At 37.2% G+C, this 21,701-nt stretch overlaps 1 protein-coding gene across 1 annotated transcript in view; it reads left to right on the forward strand.

The window, feature by feature from the left end:
- The window catches only part of LOC107188777 (TWiK family of potassium channels protein 7-like), a 72,955-nt gene that overhangs the window by 11,479 nt on the left and 39,775 nt on the right, over positions 1 to 21,701 (forward strand). The window lies entirely within an intron of this gene.

Below are 21,701 nucleotides of genomic sequence, written 5' to 3' on the forward strand. Positions count from 1 at the left end.
TATAGCGTGGTGGTATTAAAAAAAAAAGATGCATTGATCATATAGTCATTAATGTTTCAAAAAAAGGTATAAAAAAATCAAATTGCATTCATCCAATGCGTCCCTTAAAATGCTAAATAATTAATTAAAACATTTTCTGATACAACCAATAGGTAACGAGTTATTATAGATAGTAGTACTTATCGACTCACCCTGTCTCTCTATTACTCGATCTATATTTGTGTAATATAGTGAAATTATCGACAATTTTTCATGTAGGTTTATTCCTTGTGACGTGTTTCATTGAGACTCTTTATCGATCCACGGTACGCAAAACGAGCCGCACCCACGCTGCGTCCAGGCAGAACGCTTCGTTTCTTATTCCAAGTTAGATATTCTATAATTATTGTCAGTATTAAAGGTTTATTCAATACACAATAAACAGTGAGCATCGATGTAATTACAAAGGAGCGTGCCATGACAAGTTTTCTCCTATAAGTTTAGCTAATCTTTATACGTATTTAGAATCACCTTATTATTGAATTTTATCGCCAGTTAAATATGAGATTATAATCGGAAGACAAATAATATACACTACCACTCATAATAGTAGTGTAGTGGTGTAAATTTTCCCATCGAACAAAGCTTAAGTTTTCATTTCAGCTTGGGAAGTTTCAGGAAATGATCGTGAACTTTACTTGCTTCATAGCCCATATTCTAAATAAAATTATTAAGATATTGCACAGGAAATGATCATTTATTACCGGCACTTGATATTATATCGATCATTGTGCGAATTTTATTAGATAAAGTAAAATTAAATGGATTCTATACACGTTTTTCATTGAAATACAAGTGTTAATTCATGTTATATTCGTTACATAATTATTACATCGAAATTTGAAGGCGACCCTTCGAAGACACTTTTAGCTGCCATCTTTCCGCCGAATGTTGTCATCGATAAATAGTATTTTTTAGAAGTCGCATACATGCATCTTTATTAAGTTCATTGTGAATTTTATTTAGATGACTCACCCTGCCTTTTAATGCACGTGGGGGAAATGGTCGAATTTAACTAAAATTAATCCTCTACCTTAATTAACTTTAGTACTTAATATAATTGATTTTATGCTGTGTTAGGTAGTACCTTAAAACAAGTAAAACACACTGCAATTTTTAAACAAAGAAAAGAACTACGACAGCGGATAAAAAAGTGATTATTATCACTTACTCGATTTGTTTCATTTTTATTATTTGTTTACTTCAATTTGAAACTTATTGTTAGTACATGTTTAATATATTAAGGTTTTAAGTTGATATTGAGATCTAATAAAAATAAACAAAATCAGAAAAGTGACAACAATTTGTTCGCAATTCCATGTTGATCCAACATACCTATCATTAAATCGTTCATTTCATATCTAACGACCTAATAGGTCCCCCGAAAAACTTGACCCACCCTTCAATAAAGGGAATCTAATATACATGGCCAAATACTTCTTAACACCAGTGTATATGAAACACAAAGCACAACTATTCAGTACAATATCCATAACAATCTCTAAAACAACAAAAGTAATAACTTCAACCACGGAAGATTCTCTCCGCAAAAGAACTATACGTACACAGTACAGTCTTCCCGCGAATCGAAACCAACTCCAATAATGTTCCAGAAGAATCTTCGCGATACAAGAAAATTAATTTTATAACAGGGCAAAGCTTGGCATACCAAACAGAGTTCCGTAAAGTTTCATTACTGGATGTTCCTAAACACTCACAGGCCGGAGGGGGGGGGGGGGACCTAGGACCCGCAGCTGTTTGTAAACCGTGGCCCGTTTGCAAATATCGCGCAACACTCAGGATAAATCTCGGCCCCCCGGGCACATAATCCAGTTTACGTATAGCAGAAAGAGAGAGATACGACTCGTCGGTTTATATTTCTCGATATGAGGTCACATGAATATTTGGCCGATCGCCTCCCCCCCTCTTCAACGCGAGCTGGAGGATGTTACGTATTCAGAAAATCGTCCGAACGCCACTGGACGTGGACCAAGAGACCAGAGAATACAGATCCGAAGGATCAAACTCAATTTTTATCCCCCTCGGAGGGATATATTCCTTGTATATCATCTGACCCAGTGTGTTCTTAGTCCGGTTAGAGCAGTTTCGTGATCGCGAAATTTACCGAGTGAAATATTTTATCCGTCTGGTCGATGGCATGTGGCGCGACCAAATCGTCGACTACCGTGTGCGTCTACCTGAAAGATTGATGCGTTCGTGAGAGTGGAAGATGTTGGGCGGTAGACACTTTGAGCTGCAGAATTCTACTTGTTCGCTTTCGAGATAGAATGACGGAACTTGGGTAGAGTGTACAGGAACAAATGCATATTCCCGAGGGAATGTTGGAATTTCTTCAATTTCTCGCGGACCTTCGAAACATAATAGAATCTGAGAAATTCAGATGGATTTTCGAGACATCTCGAGAATCAATTAACCGTCGTCCTTCGAATGCAGGGTCATTTTCACCAGTTTGTAGCTATTACCGTATTCTCTGTGGTTGTAAATTTAATGTCACTATTTCTAATCACGTCCCGATTTCTGCTCAGTGCGTATATTTTTTATTTAATGTAAAAAGTTAAATAATGAATTAGTTATATAAAAGATTATTTAAATTCGGTCAGTATTTACGTACAACATGCTACGGTCCACTATTCAATAGATGGCAGCAGTTTAATAGAAATCAATTTAATAAATGTGTCCGTCGTAAAGAAACGCGATTTGAGCGGTTCCGTTGCGATCGTGCGTTACACGTGGACGCTGCGTTTTTTCCTAAAAAAACTTACGGAATCTTTAATACTGTTTACCAAAGTTTAGTTTGGGCAATTCCATTTTCGCTGAACAGAAATAGGGACACGCTCGTGAACAGAAATGCGAGCATTTTTATTTTCGCTGAGCAGAAATGGGGACATTTTATACTATCGATCTTCCGAGAATTAATCAATCAGTTTAATATTTTTTCTTGAAAAAGGAGTACCCTGTCAAAGAGAATAGCTGAATATGACAAAAGAATATTGAATACAATGTGATTTGAAAGGAGAGAACAGTAATCAGTCGTCTACAAGCTTTCATGAAAATTTCGTTCTTCATAGAATAATTTACGAAAAAGTTACAAACGTAATGTTATAAGTGTTCTTCGCGTCTTATTTGTAATTGGGAGATTAGTATAAAATAATCTTTGTTGATATCATATTTATTGTTTAAATTTCATGTATGCACAGTTTAATAAGTAAGAAGTGTGAATACTTTAGGGTACATTAAGTAATTTGGTTTTTCGCTCGTATGGTGGTAAATTACCAGTGGCTGGTTAAAAATGGATCGACTGCTCAGAGGAACCAAACCATGAAATACCACGGCTTTCAAGGATCAGCGAGGATTTTATCCTCTCTAAGCTCCTGAATCACCTATTCATGTACTTATTTCACTCAGTCTACTTAACTTGGACATTCTCTTGCATCAAATTTCAAGCTTTTATAATGTAAAATATTTAATGGTATTCCATTTTAATACGTCTTATTTAACGTATTAAACATTTCCTAGGGGCCAATTTTATTACACACAGTCTGTCTAACAATTAAATACAGGGTGTTTTATTTCATTTCATCGCCTGAATTTTTCTGGTACGTTTAAAAGTTCAAAATAGTATTTCCAGATAGTAAATAGTATTACAGACACACTTTATTTTCTTTTTAACACTAAAACTACCAACAATAAACGCATATCTTTTTCGATCGATCGATAAATATGGCAAACTTTCGAAAATTTACAAATTTCTAAATTAACTAATTTCTTTAATGTCGTATCGTTATAAAAGTTACAAAAGATCTGAGAAAATGTATTGTTATAACATTTTAATCATCGTTGTAAGAGTGTATTGGCAAGTTATTTTGACTTGCTTGGTAGTTCTAGTGTTAAAGTCATGTATCGTTAAAAATATGTGCGTTTTGTTAATCCTTTGCACTCGAAATTTCTAATTTTCCATACATTTTGTCCCTTCAGAGAGGACAGTCGAGTGCAAAGGGTTAATAAAGGCTGTTGGTCATATTTCAAATTATACTGCAATATTAAATATTACGCAAAATTTGTAACTCTGGGAAGGAAGGGGGGGCACAAAATCCAATGTTTTTCTTGTAGGGATCACTTGTCCGGCACTTGCCCGCTCCCCCTGGCCACGCCAATGTAACAATAATGGAAATATACTAACTGACCCAAACCTACCCACTTTTCACAGACATCGTTTAAAATCTCACCCAAATTTAAAAAATTCTCAATTTCAAAAGCGTCGAATGCTACCCCATCAATTTCTTGAAATTACTCATTAACGAGCCAGTACAATTTACACGATACAATTTCCATTCGATTTCAATTTCCCCTAAAATTCAATATCCCGTCCGAAAGATAATCCGTGTCTGGTCGAACAGAGAGTGTCTCGCCAGCACGGGCCGCCGTCAGTCTTCGGGTGGAACCCATAAATCACCATTAAATTAGCTCGCATTTGCCCCGCCGATGCATCGTGCCAGCGAAATCCCACGCAATTCCCGGCATAATAGGTGCTGGTTGCGCGTTTTCAGGTTTTGTCAGACCTTGTTTCCTGGCACGAGGCAGCAGCCTTCGAACGGGCGATAGTCGGACCTTGGGGCTGGATCCATTAATCATCTCGGGTAGTTACTTTCGCGTCGCCGTGATCTCTCCGCGCTTTGCACGATGCAACTGTTCGTCGTCAAGGCTGTCGACGGATCCAGCATCGTTTCTTTTCTTCCAACTAGACTCATATTCCTGGGGTTCTCCAACAGCGCTTCACATTTCTCTCTCTCTCTCTCTCTCTCTCTCTCTCTATCTCTCCTGTCATCTCGTTGGTTTCGACGAAGACGCTACGGTGTTTTGTACAGGGTGTAGAAAAAATAATGGTCACGGCTTCAGGAAGTAAATCTGCTGCCCTGGATCGGTGGACATTTATAAAACCAACGGGCAGCAAAATTGATTACAAAATTAAGAATGAAGGTAAAATTTTGTTTTACATCAACATGTTCTATTCGTCGAGAAATGAATTTTTATTTTTTTATTTTCAACCCTATGCATAGGGTTTTTACACTTTTGTGGTTCTGCTTGTTGTATGGGGTGTATATTAATTTATTGTAGTTTACATTGGTTCTAGCTCCACTCATATTCTGGTGCCAATGTTATAGGGTCGATCAAACGGAGCGTATTTAATATCCTCAATTCGTTGTAGTAGTTTTATTTTGATCGGTTTATTAGTTCAATAGTTATGATTTATTGACGAACGGTTGACACTATTTTTGACAAAATTTTCAAGAATCCTACGAAATAAGTTATTATATCAGTAAAGACTACAACATATCCAACAATAGTGTCCGATTTCGCGTAAAATGCCCTTGTTATAAATAATTGAGCGGCAAGTTTTTCTTAAACAAATGTCCCCCGATCTCCAGAGGTGTACATTCACCTTTTGAAAACACGACTATTAATTTTTCTACGCCCTTACAGAAACGTAATTTTTGTACGCCCTGTATAACACCACAATTTCTTCCGTCGTTTTCTGCCAGGTGTCGTGGCAATTCGAAAAACACAAGGAAAATGACGGTGGGGGGGGGGGCGCCATCGACAACCGACCGGCTCGAAGAAGACCGAAGGCGTCCTTTTATTCACAGCAGTTTCGCGAATTTTAATCAGAAGACCCGGGTAGCCGTCCTAAGACGACCAGGGGCCCATTCGACTTCTCCGTGACTCGCTAATGGATTGCTAGGCGAGAAGAGGTCGCGGACTAATCGCAATTTTTGTTCATCCATTTCGAGGTCGTGTTATTTTCCGCGACCTTTCGTTGTTTCCCGCCATTTCGACGCTGCCGTAACACCTATCCTCTTCCCCTGTTCGAAACAAGGCTGATTGCGCTTCAATATTGCAAATCGGTGCTGGGACCGTGTCGACGTCGTTCTGTTCATTCGACAGGGAATTGAACAGGCGATGAAAAATCGGAGTGTACTCGGTTTTACCGAAAGACTGCGAATTAAGGGGATAAGAGAATTGGAGAGTATTGAATGTTCGAAAAAAAAAAAAAATGGTGAGTACTCGGGACAAAGAGGGGAATCGTGTCGAAATACGAACGATGTAGAACAGTGATCGAAGCGGAGAACGGTGAATCGTTGTTCCGGAAATTAGAGATAAAAAGACTGCCTGGAAACATTGTCTCCTTTGATGTAACATAAAATTGTTGAAACTTTTTGTAGATAGAAAACGATTCGTTCAAATATTTGCAGAGTAATCTTCATAATAATTATCGTGGTGACAGGAACAACAGTTATTACATATATTTATGATATACAGTAAAAAAATTCTGCATCATTTAACATATGTTATATGGGGTGTCTCAGATCGAGTATACAACTGGGCAGAAAGTGGTTCTATGAGCAAAAATACGTCGAAGAAAGAATAACATTTTTTCGGGGAAAACAAATTATATGAAAATTCTCTCACGTTTTTGTTGTATTATATTTTTTACACTCATATTTGCAGGAGGTACGTGTTATAAAATTCACAGTATGATTATACTTAAAGTTTTTAGGAAACCCTTGATAAGTCTTTAAAAGACCATGAAATCTTTCTTATAAAATATATAGTCACAGTTATGCTATTTAAACAATCAAGGATTTAATTTAACAATTGCTAAATCAATGCATTTTCAAAAACATTGTAATCTTTCACACATGAACAAACTTTTAAATTACTGTACTATAATATTAAGAAAACCGTGCATACCACGTTTTGCCATCAGACCACAAAATTAATACACCCTATTTTATTCCAATAATAAAACGCGCTCGAGTCGCGGAACATTCCTGTCGTTTTTGTTTTCGAAAAAGGGTTACGTGACGGGTTCTAGCCGCTCGAAACAATTCTTGATTGTTGTTGCTTTCATTTTTCCGCCCTCCTGAACCCCAATCGAATTCGATAACACGGAACACAAAGACGAGGAAAAAAAAGCAAAAAAGGCGTTTGAGGGGATCGCGGAAAAGTCACGAAGTGGCAAAGAAGTTGGCTTCCGCCTTTCGTGTTTCGTTGGATCCGAATCACGCTACCCTCCTCGCTTTTCCTCGCGCTATTTTCCATCCTCTTTGCTCCCGTTACGCAGAGCCCTGCTTCTCATCTTTCAGGCGTAGCACGGCGTGTCAGTCGTCTCAGACGTTCTCCCGTCGCACCTTCGTTCTTACTTTTCTTCCCGCTGCCGTAAAATTGCTATTTTCATTTTCTATTTTCCACAGCCCCTGGAAAACGTACACGACCGCGAATTCTAACGTATCGAAAGCAATTCGGCGTAATTCCAATTGAAATCAGTTTCCATCGAGAAACGGAAGGAAAGCTCCGTCGTCCTACACTCCTTTTCCTTTATTTTAAAGAGGACGAGAGTCTAATGTTTTGCTCGATAAATCTTACGTGTATGCATATAGTGACACCTCGAGCCCTTGCCGTAAAAGTGTCACAAGTCAAAAATTTGCAATTCCCGTTTTATTGCGTGAAATATCTTTTAATACGTAGATCCACCATTGAGAAGAAACGTCATAAGTTGAAGTCAAATATTTCAAGCGAGATGACACTAGTGACACTATACTTAACCCCTTAAAGCTCACTAAATTTAAAAAAAAACAGGGTGTCGAAAGAGAACACTGTTTCTTATTTCATTTATAGCACACGATTATCTAGGACTCACTAAACTCAAGAGTTTGCTAAATTTTGAAGTTTTTATTTTCTTTGGAACCTAGTGGAATAGTAAATAAAGTAAACGGATGTTGGTCCGAGTCTAGTTCCTGTAAATTAATCCCCAAAAACCTACACAGGGTGTCCCAAAATAGCTTCGACTTCCGGGAATAAGGGGTTCCAGGGGTGATTTGAAACAACTTCTTCCTTAGCAGAAATGTTATCCGAGGCTTTGTTAACGAGATATTAACGAAAAACCCCAACCAATCAGAGCACGAGTCTGCCGGCCGCACTCCCGCGGTAGCGTTGTCTGCGCACTGCGATTGGTAGCCAACGCTACCACGGGAGCTCGGCCGACAGACTCGCGCTCTGATTGGTTGGGGTTTTTCGTTAATATCTCGTTAACAAAACTTCGGATAACATTTTTGTTAAGGAAAAAGTTATTTCAAATCATCCCAGAAGCCCTCATTTCCGGGAGTCAAAGCTATTTCGGGACACCCTGTATTTGCATAAACATAGACCTTTTCTCTGAAAAATTGTATCAAAAGCTAGTTTTTCGTATTTACCAAAGGGAAAGTCATATTTTCGTAAGACATAATATTATTGCTAGTAGTGGGAGGGGAGGTTTGGGCGGGCGTAATATTACTTAAGGCAGTGTTGTCCAACTTGGCTCTCGAGAGTGGCCCCTGACGCGAGTGTTTCCCTTTCCAATCTTTATTTCGCGCCGTGTGTCTTCGTAGACAAAGAAGTTTAGACTCTTGTCTCTGTTACTCCACGGTAATGACAGACGGTGGTGGGGGACAGCTCTCGGCTCTAAAGAGCCTAGTTGAACAGCACTGACTTAACCCTTCTGTAGGTAACGGAGTACCCGGGTACCCAGGTACCCATTTCTAAATTTCCTTTCACACTTTTTTATGTTTTTGTCTCAAACATCACTTGGTATATTATAGGAAGGGAAAACTAAGAGTTTCGGAAAAGTATGATAGTAGAATTATCTATGTTTATGTTCTGTTTTAAAGGGTGTATGAATACTTTTTGGACCCACTGTATGTATAGATACTGCAATATTGGATGCCACGAAAAGATACATTTTTCCTTTTCTTTAACATCTATGATATAGTATAGTGATATACTGTACATGTGATCGACCGTTACTTGAGTGGAATTGTGCACCTCGCAGGATATATTTTTTAATCTCGTTTCCTCCATTTCAATCCCCATTTCACCGTTTCCTTTTCTCCCTCGCGGAATTTCCGAATGGAGGTAACTTTCCGATTACGTTTCTTCTTCCAACGGGGCCATGCTTCATCAATTGTCGGTTGAATAGGTGAAACGAACATCTGAAAATATATTTCTTCTAATCTTCCTTGTCTAACGGAACGTACGTGCTTCGCGGCATTTCAAGCGACTCGCTGGGGTTTCTCTATTTCCTACCGCGATAGCGCACATTACGAGAGGAAGAACATTTCTTTATATTGTGCTTCGCTCCAGTGTTCCTCCTTTTCCTCCTTCTGATACGTTCTTATATACGTCGAGAGAAATTCCGATAGAACGATACCGAACGTGTAATAATACCTTGAACAGTTTTACAGTTTGTGGAAAATTAATAGTACATCTGAATGTAAAAGCAGCACTTACAAGTGGTAGCACTAACATAGTATTATTGGTGAAAAAATTGTAAAAGTTTATGATACTTTCTACAATAGGTACCCGAATAGTCAATTTGAACGAAAGAAAACTGTGCATCTAAAAATTATTGTTATTATGGTATACAACATTTAATATTGTGAATCCAGCTTTTGTGGCCAAATTACAAAACGATGTAACAATATTTTAATCTCCCAAGTCGAAGAGTTAAAAATAAAAAATGCCGCAATATAGAAATCGAAATCTGTTTCTACGTTAAAAAAGAAACAATTGAAATAAGGTCTGAAATTTTAAAATCTGTAATGCTTTCAGAAATTAAACGAGTTTATTTTCGGTACTTAATAGGGAACCAAGTATTTCTTTTTTTTTCCTGCACAAATAGAGTGTAAAAAAATTCTGAGCACACCACGAACACGTAGTCGTCGTGATGGAAGAAATAATAGTAACATTTTCTGTCATTTTGCGCTTTTACGTGGTGATAACTCTGGTACTCTAAAATTATGCCTGCGGCAGTAATGTATTCGTAGTTGCGCACGAAATTAACGAAATGTCGCGGTGTAACATTATACCAACGTAACAGTTCACAGCGTTTTAATAACATTCTAACGTCATTTTTACATTAGTAGCCATGAGAAATCAGTTGCCAATATAATCATATGCGGTAGAACATCAATTTGATTTTCCATATTTCATACAAAAAATATAAAATAAGTTATTTTTTAACCACCCATTCGTATAGGGTGTCGAACTCATTGTCTTTGGGTCAGAAATAACGAATTATTTATAATATTCCATAAATAAGCAAACAAGGTATTTATTATTCTCAACTCAAGTCACTCGTAACTTTGAAGTCACGTTTCACTCTTACCTTTATTAAGAGAATTAGAATATTTTCTACTCCCCAGTGTGATCGTAAAATTGAAAACCTATTTTCAAAAAACTAAAGCTTCCAAGATTGATAATTTATGTTTCATGTGTTCCACTGGTCGGTAGAACACAGTATATGCAGATAAGACATTTTTTGAAGAATAAAAATTCATTGGAATTATACAGGGTTAAACTAATGTTCATAATGAATAAATGCATTCGTGGTGAAACAATTTACGAAAGTAACGAGTCTGAGCAAACAAGTACTTTAAAACGGACGATGGAAGGGAAGAGAATTGCTCGGCAGAAAAATTGCAAGTGGGTTGGACGATGTCGACACTTGAGAAGAAAGCGAGAATAGTTACCTTTGATTAATGTGATACGGTGCTCGTGAGAAAACCTACTTCATGTTCCACGTGAAAACACTTTGAGCCTTGAATATAGAAAAATTCAAAGCAGAATGAGTTTGGCATACTGTTAAAGAACAGAAAAAGTTCTGTCAAACAATTATAAACCGTAACATTCGGTAGTGAACTACGTTACAAACTATTCTAAAGTAATTAAACGCATATTATCTATAAAGATTCTCATCTGTGTTATCTGTTCCCCTTAAAGATAGAGCACCTTGCAATAAAACCACGTAACCATTAGAGAGAAGATGGTCCATTAATTTCTTACTTAAAATCGGCGTTTTACAAATTTCACTTGGTTGTTGTGTTATTAATTTAAAAAAGAAGGAACAGAGATTTAGTGCAGTCTTTTACTTGGAAGAATGGAAGCGATGAGTTTCATGATCAGCCTTATTGCAAGTGGGCACGCTTCCATCCGTTACAAAATGGACCAATGATAGGTACATTTACAGACACAAATCTTGGTCATAAAATTTCGATATTTGAAAAAATGGGATCTAATTACTTGGTACGTTCTTATCATTTATGTTTCAGTTATCTGTTCTACCTATTAGTGAATAGTTTTTACAAGTACTGTACCGGTAGGTATACTGTACAAAGACATGATTTTTGAGTTGATAAAAATTGTTATAACGGTTAAAAACTGTTTTGTAAAGGACGTTGAAGTGCCATAGCTACAATTATAGGAAAATTGTATGCATTCCATTCGTCTTTTCATTGTAAAAATGAATAAATGCGTAATTTAAATAAACCATCCGTAAAGTATTACAATAAAACTGCGAGCATGGAAGTTTTAAAATCAACGTAAATATCGTGTCTGAACGTACAAGGCCCATATTATTCCATAAAAATGTATAAGCCTTAAGTCCACGTAATACCCTACCAATATATCTTACAAAGATGGCTCTGCTTGCAGATTCATTGCAGCAACATTCCAACAAACACATTAACCATCCATCTGGTCGCTGGATTTCTTCGTGCAGCTTTCCCCCCATAAAAAGTTGGCCGCGTAATCCGCCGTGTTTCCCCCCGGAACGTTTCGCACAGATGCCGCGCCACCTCACCCGTCTTTTTTCAACGCATTTAACTAAGAACAACAACATAAATCCATAAATAATTAGCCAATCTGCTCAGATCGCTGTGGGGCGAGGGTGAACAATTTAAACAAAGTAAATCTCTTTGTTTTAATACTATTACCATTTGTTTGTAATCTGTCACGATGAAAACTAAAGGAATGTCTTGAAGTACACTGTACTAACTAGCACGTTATTTATCGTGAGCAAATTGTTTATTAAAAAAAAATGTTTTAAATAGTCTTAAAATTGGTTCTTGATTTTATGAAAAGAAAATTTTTGTACAACATACCAAAACGATACAGTGAGCGGGACAATCATCAATAATTAAAAAACCCAATTCGTACGAATATAGTGTTTACGTATGATGAGATGGGGTGTGGTTTCTGAGGTTTAAATGAAACATTTCATTCACCATGTTTCTCACAGTCGACTCTAAATCACAAAATCCCGTGTTCGACAGTTCTTTCCGCGTGACGAAATAACACTTCAAAATACCGATCACGGTGAAATAAGGTAACGAAGAGAACACATGCCGAGTGAGGAACAAGCCGAGGGCAGTAATTAAAGCTAATAATGCAAACACGCGTGAAACTAAAGGAAGAAAGGAAACGGAGAAGGAGGGAGGGTGATATTTGGTAGGCAACAGTGCTACCGGAAGTTCCGTGGGGTACGGCAGAGCCGGAAATATCGTCGGAATATGCTAAGAGCCGACCAGTCCGCCCTCCGCGGTCTTTGCATAACAACGGCCCCGGCATTCGACGCGCAAAACTTCTGAATATGCAAAAGATGCCCAAGGCCGGGGGATTAAAACGAAGATCCGCCGGCCTGGGCTCCTCCTACCGTTTCTTCCACTCCGCTTGTTCACCATGGCCGTGCCAGCGAAACGTCGAAAAATATCGACGAAGAGGATACCGATACCTCTTAGCGCGCTGCTTGCCGTTGGCTTGACAAGCAGTCTTCGAGGCGCGCGCGACCAAGTGGCTCCTCGAGAACTTCAAGTTCCCTCGAATCTGTTCAGCTCGACAAGGATAAACAACCAGCTTCGAGTGTGAATAATTCCACGGACGAACTTGGCTATCGGATATTAGTCTGCGAAACAGCAAACAGTCTCTTCGTTCCTAGTTCGATGATGAGCAAATAGTCAGGGATGGGGGCGGGATGCAGCTAGACGCCTGGAACCGCTGAACGATTCAATGTGACTCGTTTTGAAGTTGCCGCGAGACGGAACCATGATCAGACTGCGCGTCTACCGGTCTAAGTCATAACTGCACTCTGGGGGCGAATTAATATTCATGCTGGATAATCAATACGCTCGAAACTACGGACTAGTACGTCTTGAGAAGTACAGCGAGATGGGAAAAATTGAGACACGAATCTTGGCAAACAAGAAGGTAATGTTTCAATTACAGATACAATCGTTTTGTTCGAATCTACATCTACTGTCTCACAAGGGAAGTTCGGTAACCCGAAAATTCCGATTTTTTTTTAAACTTTGTAGGTGTGTAAGGGACCTCATGAGAATATGCCAAATTAATATTCGGTTTAACATTAATTTCAGTATTTGAAATAAATTTATCAGAGGTAGGAGGCCCTTGCCCCTACATTGCTTTTTCCCCTTGCGGAAGCCGACTTTGCTCGTCAGTGTACATACATAGTGTAGTATAAATATCGATATACTTTCTTTTATATTCATAATGTAACGTGTAACAGTCTTACTATTACCAAATTTCATGATATAGAGTCTCTAAAAAAAAATTTGTCAAAGTTATAAGCTGCAATTTCATTCCTGTTTGAACACTCTCTGCGTTTCCAGGAGTATGACCTATCATAAGGAAAACACTCTCTGTACGTTCCACTTATCTTCCTCTTTTCATTGATCACATTTTATACTTACAGGGGATGTTCGTGAAGTGAGACACGCAGATTTTTCTATACCTGTGCTCAATTTTTTATGGAATCAACCTAAGACTTTTGTCATGCTTGGATGGTACTACTTTTAGACTTCAATGGAGAAACCACCCTTATCCAATATGTCCTGTTCATTTATTTCAATGTAACTCGTAAGCTACAAAAGATATCGAAACAAAGTATAAATAAATATTATGTTCTTTTTAGTTCTTCATATATCAATAGGAAGAAATTCTAAAAAGAAAGTAATTTTTTCGAAATTTTTTTTTGAAAATTTCTTCTTACCGATATATGGACAACTAAAAAGGATATAAAATATATATAAACTTGTTTTCGATATATTTTGTAGTTTACAAATTACAAGCGAATAAGTAAAAAGGATGCTTCGAATAAAAAGGGTGTTTTCTCCCTTGAAGTTCAAAAGTAATACCAAACAAGTACGGCAAAATTCTTCGGTTGTTCCCATAAACAGTTGAGCAAAGTTACAGAAAAATGGGGGTGTATCACCTTGCGAACATCCCTGGTTAGTCGATAAATTACCGTCAGGTTTTGTAGACGGCCAATAAAACCGTGTATTGAACTCCAAGTACTTGGAACGCCGAGCAATAAAAATGAACGTGGTTTGTTGAAAACCTGCAGATCATGTATGTATATACGGGAGAGTGCGGCTGGTGCACGTCGAAACGACATATCCAATAGAAATCAGTTCTGGACATAGAACCGCGATCCAAATGAGCCAATCTGGGAATGACGCGATCCCGTGACAACGTTGACGTACAACCACCGTTTAAAAACGCATTCTTCCGGCGAGCTCGTTTCGACGATTAAAAATTTTTTATCGCTGGCCCGACAGGTTTATGTGCACCCTCATTGAGCACACCTGACGGGGAGTGCATTACTCTGAAAACCGAACGTCCAGTTTCGAAATAATTCTGTTCTCCCTGTATTCCCGATTTTTTGGTGGAAATTTTTAACTGGGTTAAGAGCGCATTCAGAAGACGGGGTATATTTATTAGGGTTTTTCATGAATTGTACTTTTTACGATTCTATCAAACATTTTAATGAAAAATACTGTTCAATTGTCGTATCATTAATCTAACGATTGATCATGCTCATTTTCTGTATTTTCATGCATTGTCAGAGAAACATTGCTTGTTGTAGAAATTGCTTTTAGTCGTAAAGTGCTTCTTGTGTAAAGAAAACTTTTTACTTATCATCTTATGCATTCAAAGATTTACATACTTGTTCATAAGTACTAAGACATTTGTTCTGTACAGAGGAAATATGATGTTTTATAGTAATTGTATAGGGTGACTCATTCAAATCGGTCCCTCGTAAATATCTTCGAAACAGTTGAATGACACCGATATATATTTCAGATAAAGTTTGAATGGTTTCGAGGGGAACATAATTTCCTGTGATTCGATGTGAAATTTTCGTGTGAATTTTTTTATAGAATCTTATATTTTTTAATGTACATCGATCGATATTCTCTATAAAAAAGTATAAGATATTTATGCCAAACAAATATTTCCCTTCTTAAAGTTAATATTTGAAAGTACGTTATACAGTAAATCATCAATGACTGTTCGAAGGCACCTCGGCACTGCCAAGGCAAGGTCCACAGGTGTAACGATGATTTTTTAATGAGGTTTAGCAAGTGATAGAGCTTGGAATTCTGAAGTCAATGATATTTGTGTCAGCCGCATAAAGACATCAAATTATAAAATATTTCATCTTCAGTGCCGAGGAGCCTTCGAACACTCTTCGATGATTTACAATGCAACCTACATACAGAGATTTGCTCAGTATCTAAATGGCCTATCAACACTTTCTTTAAAACTTATTGACATGTCATGCATAGAAGCATAATGTGTTAGATAACATGCGTAGTAACTATACCATAATTGTGTACCAATTCGCAATATTGAAATTAATTAATATTAAATATTAAATTTAATATTAAAATATCTCCTAAACTAATGGTACCATCAACGATTTTACTACTACAACACGCATTTATATTAGAAATAGTATTATTTATTAGTGATAACATTCTGTATTTAGTGTTTACTAAAAATGTTCATTAATATATCTATAATCTCTTAAAAGGACTACGTATTCGAAAAATCGATTTTTTTATTGTATTTTCGAAAGTACTATCCATTCTGAATATTAGGGCAGAACCACAGAAAAACATCGAAATGGTTACCAATCTGTACCGCCATTTTGAAAGCACATATATATTTCATACTAATTGTTTTTTAAACCTTATGATAGTACGAAACATTCGATAAAAGAATACATCTGGACTTGCTTTCATATTCTTACAAATAAATGAAAAAGAAAGGTTTCTTTTCGCGAAAAACGATTGCCTAGTCCCCTTGAGTTTACTTAGCATCAGATAAATTTTTCAAAACGACCGTGTAGGAAGGAAATACATGTTATGTTAAAATATTACCTTAACACCGAACGCTATAATACATATGGGTTACATTTGCTACCCATTAATTTCGTTAATAGAAAAAGTCCTAAAAAGGAACTCAGTAGGGAGGGATGTTCGCAGAAAATACGCCATTTTTTAAACATTCCTCATTGGTACTCGAAAATGGATGAAAAATAAGATGTACAACAGTGAGATAATATATTTATTATTCCACGCACACTCTATCGTTTTGGAACGTCCGAGGGAAGCATGAGAATCGCGAAAGGTTAATCTTCTCTTCCCTTCTTGTTCGGGGCATTCGCATTTACTGTTTTCTCTGTCTTTAAATGTTCATCGGGCAGACAATAGCGTGTTTCCAGACGGAGACGTTATCCCTCGATTTCGACGGTGTCCAGCGACAGGCTTTTGTCGCGTTGGACGTGAATCAGGGGGTGGGGGGAGCAAGTTTCGAGGGGAAAAAAGATGCGAACAGAAGAAATATCGTGTCTGCTTCTTATTCCGTTCACGAAAGCCAGTCGTAATCTAGAACAGCGTCGAACCGACATGCTCGAGAAGACCGAAAAATCGAACCCCCACGGCCCGATAAACTTCAACGGCGAATGCGTCCTTAATGCTTCGAGATACAACCGTCGGCTTGGAAATTATATCGCGGCTTCGTGAAAATAAACTCGCCCCTTTCCCCATGATTCGCTGTAGTACCGATGGCGCCTAAGCCCTTACCGCCCAACGTCAATAGATCTGTTACTTATTCCTTCCCACAAGTTGAACGAGTAACAACTTTTATTCGTGAGATTGCACCAAGTACTGTTATAAGTCAACCATTCTGTTCATTTTTATGTAAATACTTACATTATAATATATTCGAAATAAATATTATTATAATAAAAGTAATATTAACGTAAGATTAAATATATTAAAACATACAAAATTAAAATAAATGTTACGTATACAGGGTGTTAATAAAAATGTGGGAACTCTCGGAGGGTGGATTCTACACGACAAATTAAGATGAAAATCAAGAATGACGAGAAGTTGCGTTCGAAGCTGTTACATCTACAGTGAATAGCAGAAGTACAATAATTCTTCAATGAATGCTTCACGAAGAACGGCGTTATTCCCACCATTGAGGGGGGGAGTCCCCTTTGGAACCAATTAAAACAGAGTAACCAGAAGCTAAGTAAAGACACGGTTTCGTGCGAAAAACAAATTTATGAGGGGTTGAAAATCTTTCCGCCTTGCCACGAATGCTCCGAAGCGGATCCGAGTACGTCGCACTCATCGAGACATTACTGTATTCGTTCCCCCTCATTCGATCAGAGTAAAATAAACTAAAAATATTATTATTTCATTAACTTTTTTTATTTGCGTACAAATTACGTTGCTCCCAAACTCATATTCTCAGAATCACGTGTATTTCTAGAAACGATTAGGGTGACTGTCCAGGGAATAAAGAATTTACGGGAAAGACTGAACTGGACGAGGGAACAGGTCCAGACGAGAAAAAAAAGAAGGGAAACGAGACCGAAGCATGCGGTAATAATTCGGGGCACGTCTCGTCGATAGATTCGCATAGATAACTGGAAACCCGTAATTACCTGTCCGATACAAAATCGATGTCAAAGCGAAAAGACTAGCAACGGTGCAGCGGACGTGATCGAAAACAACCAATGGACGATGGTTCAGAAGAACCGGAAATGCAATTTGTTATTCCGAGGGTTGAATCTCGGCATTTTTTCGCAACTCTTTGGATTTTTCGTTAGAAGATTATTGAAGCACTCTCGGCAGGAAGTGCAAAGCAAAACTTGATGGTGTTGCACGTTGCCACTTTGAAGAAAACATGTTACGTTATGACATGAAAATTCAGGGAAAAGTCATGTTATGAAAGAATCTAGATTAGTCAAACAAAGAAATAAAAATGAATCATTTTCGAGTTATTTGTCTAGACTTAATTCTTGTTTTCAAATAATTTTAGAAGCTAAAACGGGCGTATCCGCGGGAAACGGATAATGTTTAAATAAAATGGGAAAAACATAATCTAAAAAAATATGTGAAATCGACATACATTAAATTATGCATAAGTAAATAAGTAACAGATACGATGCTAGTAAAAACTATTCTGCTTCTTTAGTTTTATCGATAAATGCGCGTAAAATTACTAATACACAACTAATTTTGTGTTGTAGCAGAAATTTGGTGCCATCCTGTATACACACAAATTAAAAAGAAATAGCGGAATAATGCTAACAAATGAAAATAATAATAACTCAACAAACATATAAAATAATAAATATTGACTGTCTTATAGAAGAATAAACTATCTATTAGAATGGTATTCTCTACAATTAACTGCACAGTTTCGATAACACATGTTAACAAAATAAACTCCCTTTTAATGGACTTTATGCAGATCAATTAATTTCGCAAGTTTTCAAACCTTACAGCATTTAACGATGGTCGGGCATGACTTTATTAATTATTGGTATTGATCGATACCGTGACTCGTCAGCACAAGCAGAATCGCAAATGGAAGACCATAACAAAGCCAGTCAATTTCGTTATATCAATCACTGTAATCCCTGTCGGACGTTAAAGAATGAAGACACTTTTAGGCATCTTTTTCTCTCCTCTCGGTATCCTACTATCTTCCCTATAGATCTTCGGTTCCCTTTCCCCGTAGCTTTTTGTTACACCGCGTACAAAAGAAACTTCAATTGATACGATCGATTACCGTACCATCACCCACGAGATCAAACGTTTCTATTCTTACCCAAACGCTTATCCCTACAGTTTTCGTCACCTTTCATTTACGAAATAAAATGTGATTACTTCGCTGAATGTCGAGGTTTTGTCTAAAGTAATACAATATTGTAGATTCGATTAATTATTGTTTCTCAAGTAATAAGTCCACTAAAACATTAATGAATTTGTTACTATCTTTCGTTCGCTAAAAGTTTCTCATTACTGTATGATTCGCCGCCGATTGTAATTTAATTATGTGCAAATATGTGAACAGGAAAATTTGTTCAGTACATATGATTTCAGTGATAAGATTTATTGACATCCCAACAAAGCGGTAATGCCGTAATTATTGTACTTTTTGGATTTTATATCAATTTATTAAATAACATGTTGTTTTAGGAAGAATTCTTTTAACTCGATACACAGTGAAATATTTTATAGCTTAAGACTTGTTCCATTACACATTTTTATGTATGACGTTTTTAGCTTCCCATATATGGACGGTGTATTCATTTTAACTTTGCAGGATGGAAATTTTCAAATGTATGTTACACAGTGGCTGAATTGAAAAGTAGAATGCATGGTGTTACATAAATTTTGCATGTGAGAGCCCGTTGTGCAGGACCGTCAAAGTAAAATTTAAAAGCTCGAATACGATTAACTTTTCGTGAGAAATATAAAGAATAAAAATGATTACAAATTGGATTTAAGAATGATTCTATTCTATACAGTGATTTCGTAAATCTGTCGAATTTGTTTATTTGATCCGACAAACTTCGAAAACTATGTATGTATTATATTATCCCTAATGGACAACCCGCGTCATTACCTTCTATTGGATTTTTTCTGTACATTTGACATCGACCGCGAGAAACATTAATTTCGTGTCATTTTAATTCATGAATATCCTACGATGTTCTTTTGACAGGTACAATTTGCCGATTAATTTCAAACGCAATCTTCTGGTATTACGGGTACATCGTTTTATATCAAATGGTGGATAACAGCGTGATATCCGAGTGATAATAATTAATGTATGTGTCGCGCTTTGAACTCTGTTAATTAGGTTGTAATTTCGTTGATTGTCCTGCAGATATTCATAACGTGTTTCGCTTGTTGGAACGGGGTTACTGTGCTCTAACTGATTTATACCTATCGATCTAATCGGAATCATTGAAATATTCAAATCTCTAAATACCGCAGCTATATCAGTTGCATTATAAATTAACAAGTCACAAACACTATAGAGAAGTGAATTATCATTTTAAGGGAACCAAAAAATTACAAGGTAATTATGTTTAATTATCTTAATAATGAATATTGTTATATTCATTGATAAGTTTTTCCTTTGATTTTAAAACAATATAAATATCGATGAGTATGAATTCAATTCATATCAGTTTATAATAAAAGTAGATTTTTGAAGGCAAGTAGCCGTCAATTCACATTGATATTCCACAACAAGTTAAGTGCACAGCAAAAATATTAACACATCGACTGCCACAGTGAAAAAGGCTGTACTTAGCCAGACACACTTTATTTTGTTTTTAAAGTCATAAATCGTTGAAAATGTATGCGTTTTATTAATAAACGTTGTTGGTCGTGTTTCAAATTATACTGCACTATTAAATATTACACGTTGTTTTCAATTTTGTAACTCTGGGAAGGGAGGGGGGGTACAAAATCCAATTTTTTTCTTGTAGGGTGGGGCAAAAGCCACTTTTTTCCGTCCACGAGGAGGGGGGGCGAGTGCCCCCATGACTACACCCATGTTCAAGCATTTAAAAATCGTTTGTGTGTTTATACGACTGGTATACGACACTCATATGACACTCTGACCCGATTACAGAGCTTCGGAATTACGGTGGCACTCCTAAAGTCAAAACCCAATAGCGAATCTTCGATCAATCGTGACCATCGCATCTTCAGTTGAAAACAAAAATTCCAATATTTAACCTACGATCAATCCTACATTCCTATCTTTTGTAAATACGTCCTTTATCCTCAACTTTAATTACCCAACATACACCTTTGTGCGACAAAACGAAATTCGCAATCGAGAATATTCCGGCGAGGGGACGAATCGTTTCAGCCGCTGGAATTTCGCAGAATTTACAATTCGGCGAGTCCCGACGGACGAGGAACACGTATTACCACCTGACAGGTAATGGGTGTCCCTCTATCGTTTCGGTTAGGCGAGTTCTTTACCTCTACCGGTCGCCACGGGACTGCCAGACACGATGACACGTCAAGAACTCGCTGGATATTTGCTCTCAGCAAACACGGGATCCGCTGACTACTACAGTCACAGCGATTTTAAGTTCGTGTTCCCGAGGCTTTATGCCGGCAAGTTATTACTAAGCCTCGAAGGACAAGCGAGAAACAACTGCCGTCACGACCTGGTAGCTTCTTTACCGAGAATTTCTGTAGCGGGACATAGAATACCATTTTATCGAAGATACTTGAGGAAAATTGACGTTTTTATCACTGAGGTGAATGTTGAATGTTAATGAACAAAACCTGATTAGGAACGCTCAATTCGTTTTAACAAATAACAAAATAACGAGTAGAATCGCGCGCGTGACATGGAACGTGATCTTTGTCGAATGCAGCAAGACTGGCTGACACCATGACCCTTTTCGTTGGTTCGCGTGAACTTAAAGAGTTAGGCCACCTTGGAGGTCCGAAGATTATACCTGAACCCCAGAGGCAGAATGTATTAAGTTCACTTTTTTTTAGAAATAATATTTTACTAAAATGATTTCGTTCTAAATTGTTCAGTATTTAATATAACAGCGTACAGGTGATACTAAATCGCCGATTTTTATGTAACTGTGTGAAATTATAGTTTTCATAAAAATA

This window comes from Dufourea novaeangliae, unplaced genomic scaffold, assembly GCF_001272555.1.
Source record: "Dufourea novaeangliae isolate 0120121106 unplaced genomic scaffold, ASM127255v1 scaffold108, whole genome shotgun sequence".
Taxonomy (NCBI): Eukaryota; Metazoa; Arthropoda; class Insecta; order Hymenoptera; family Halictidae; genus Dufourea; species Dufourea novaeangliae.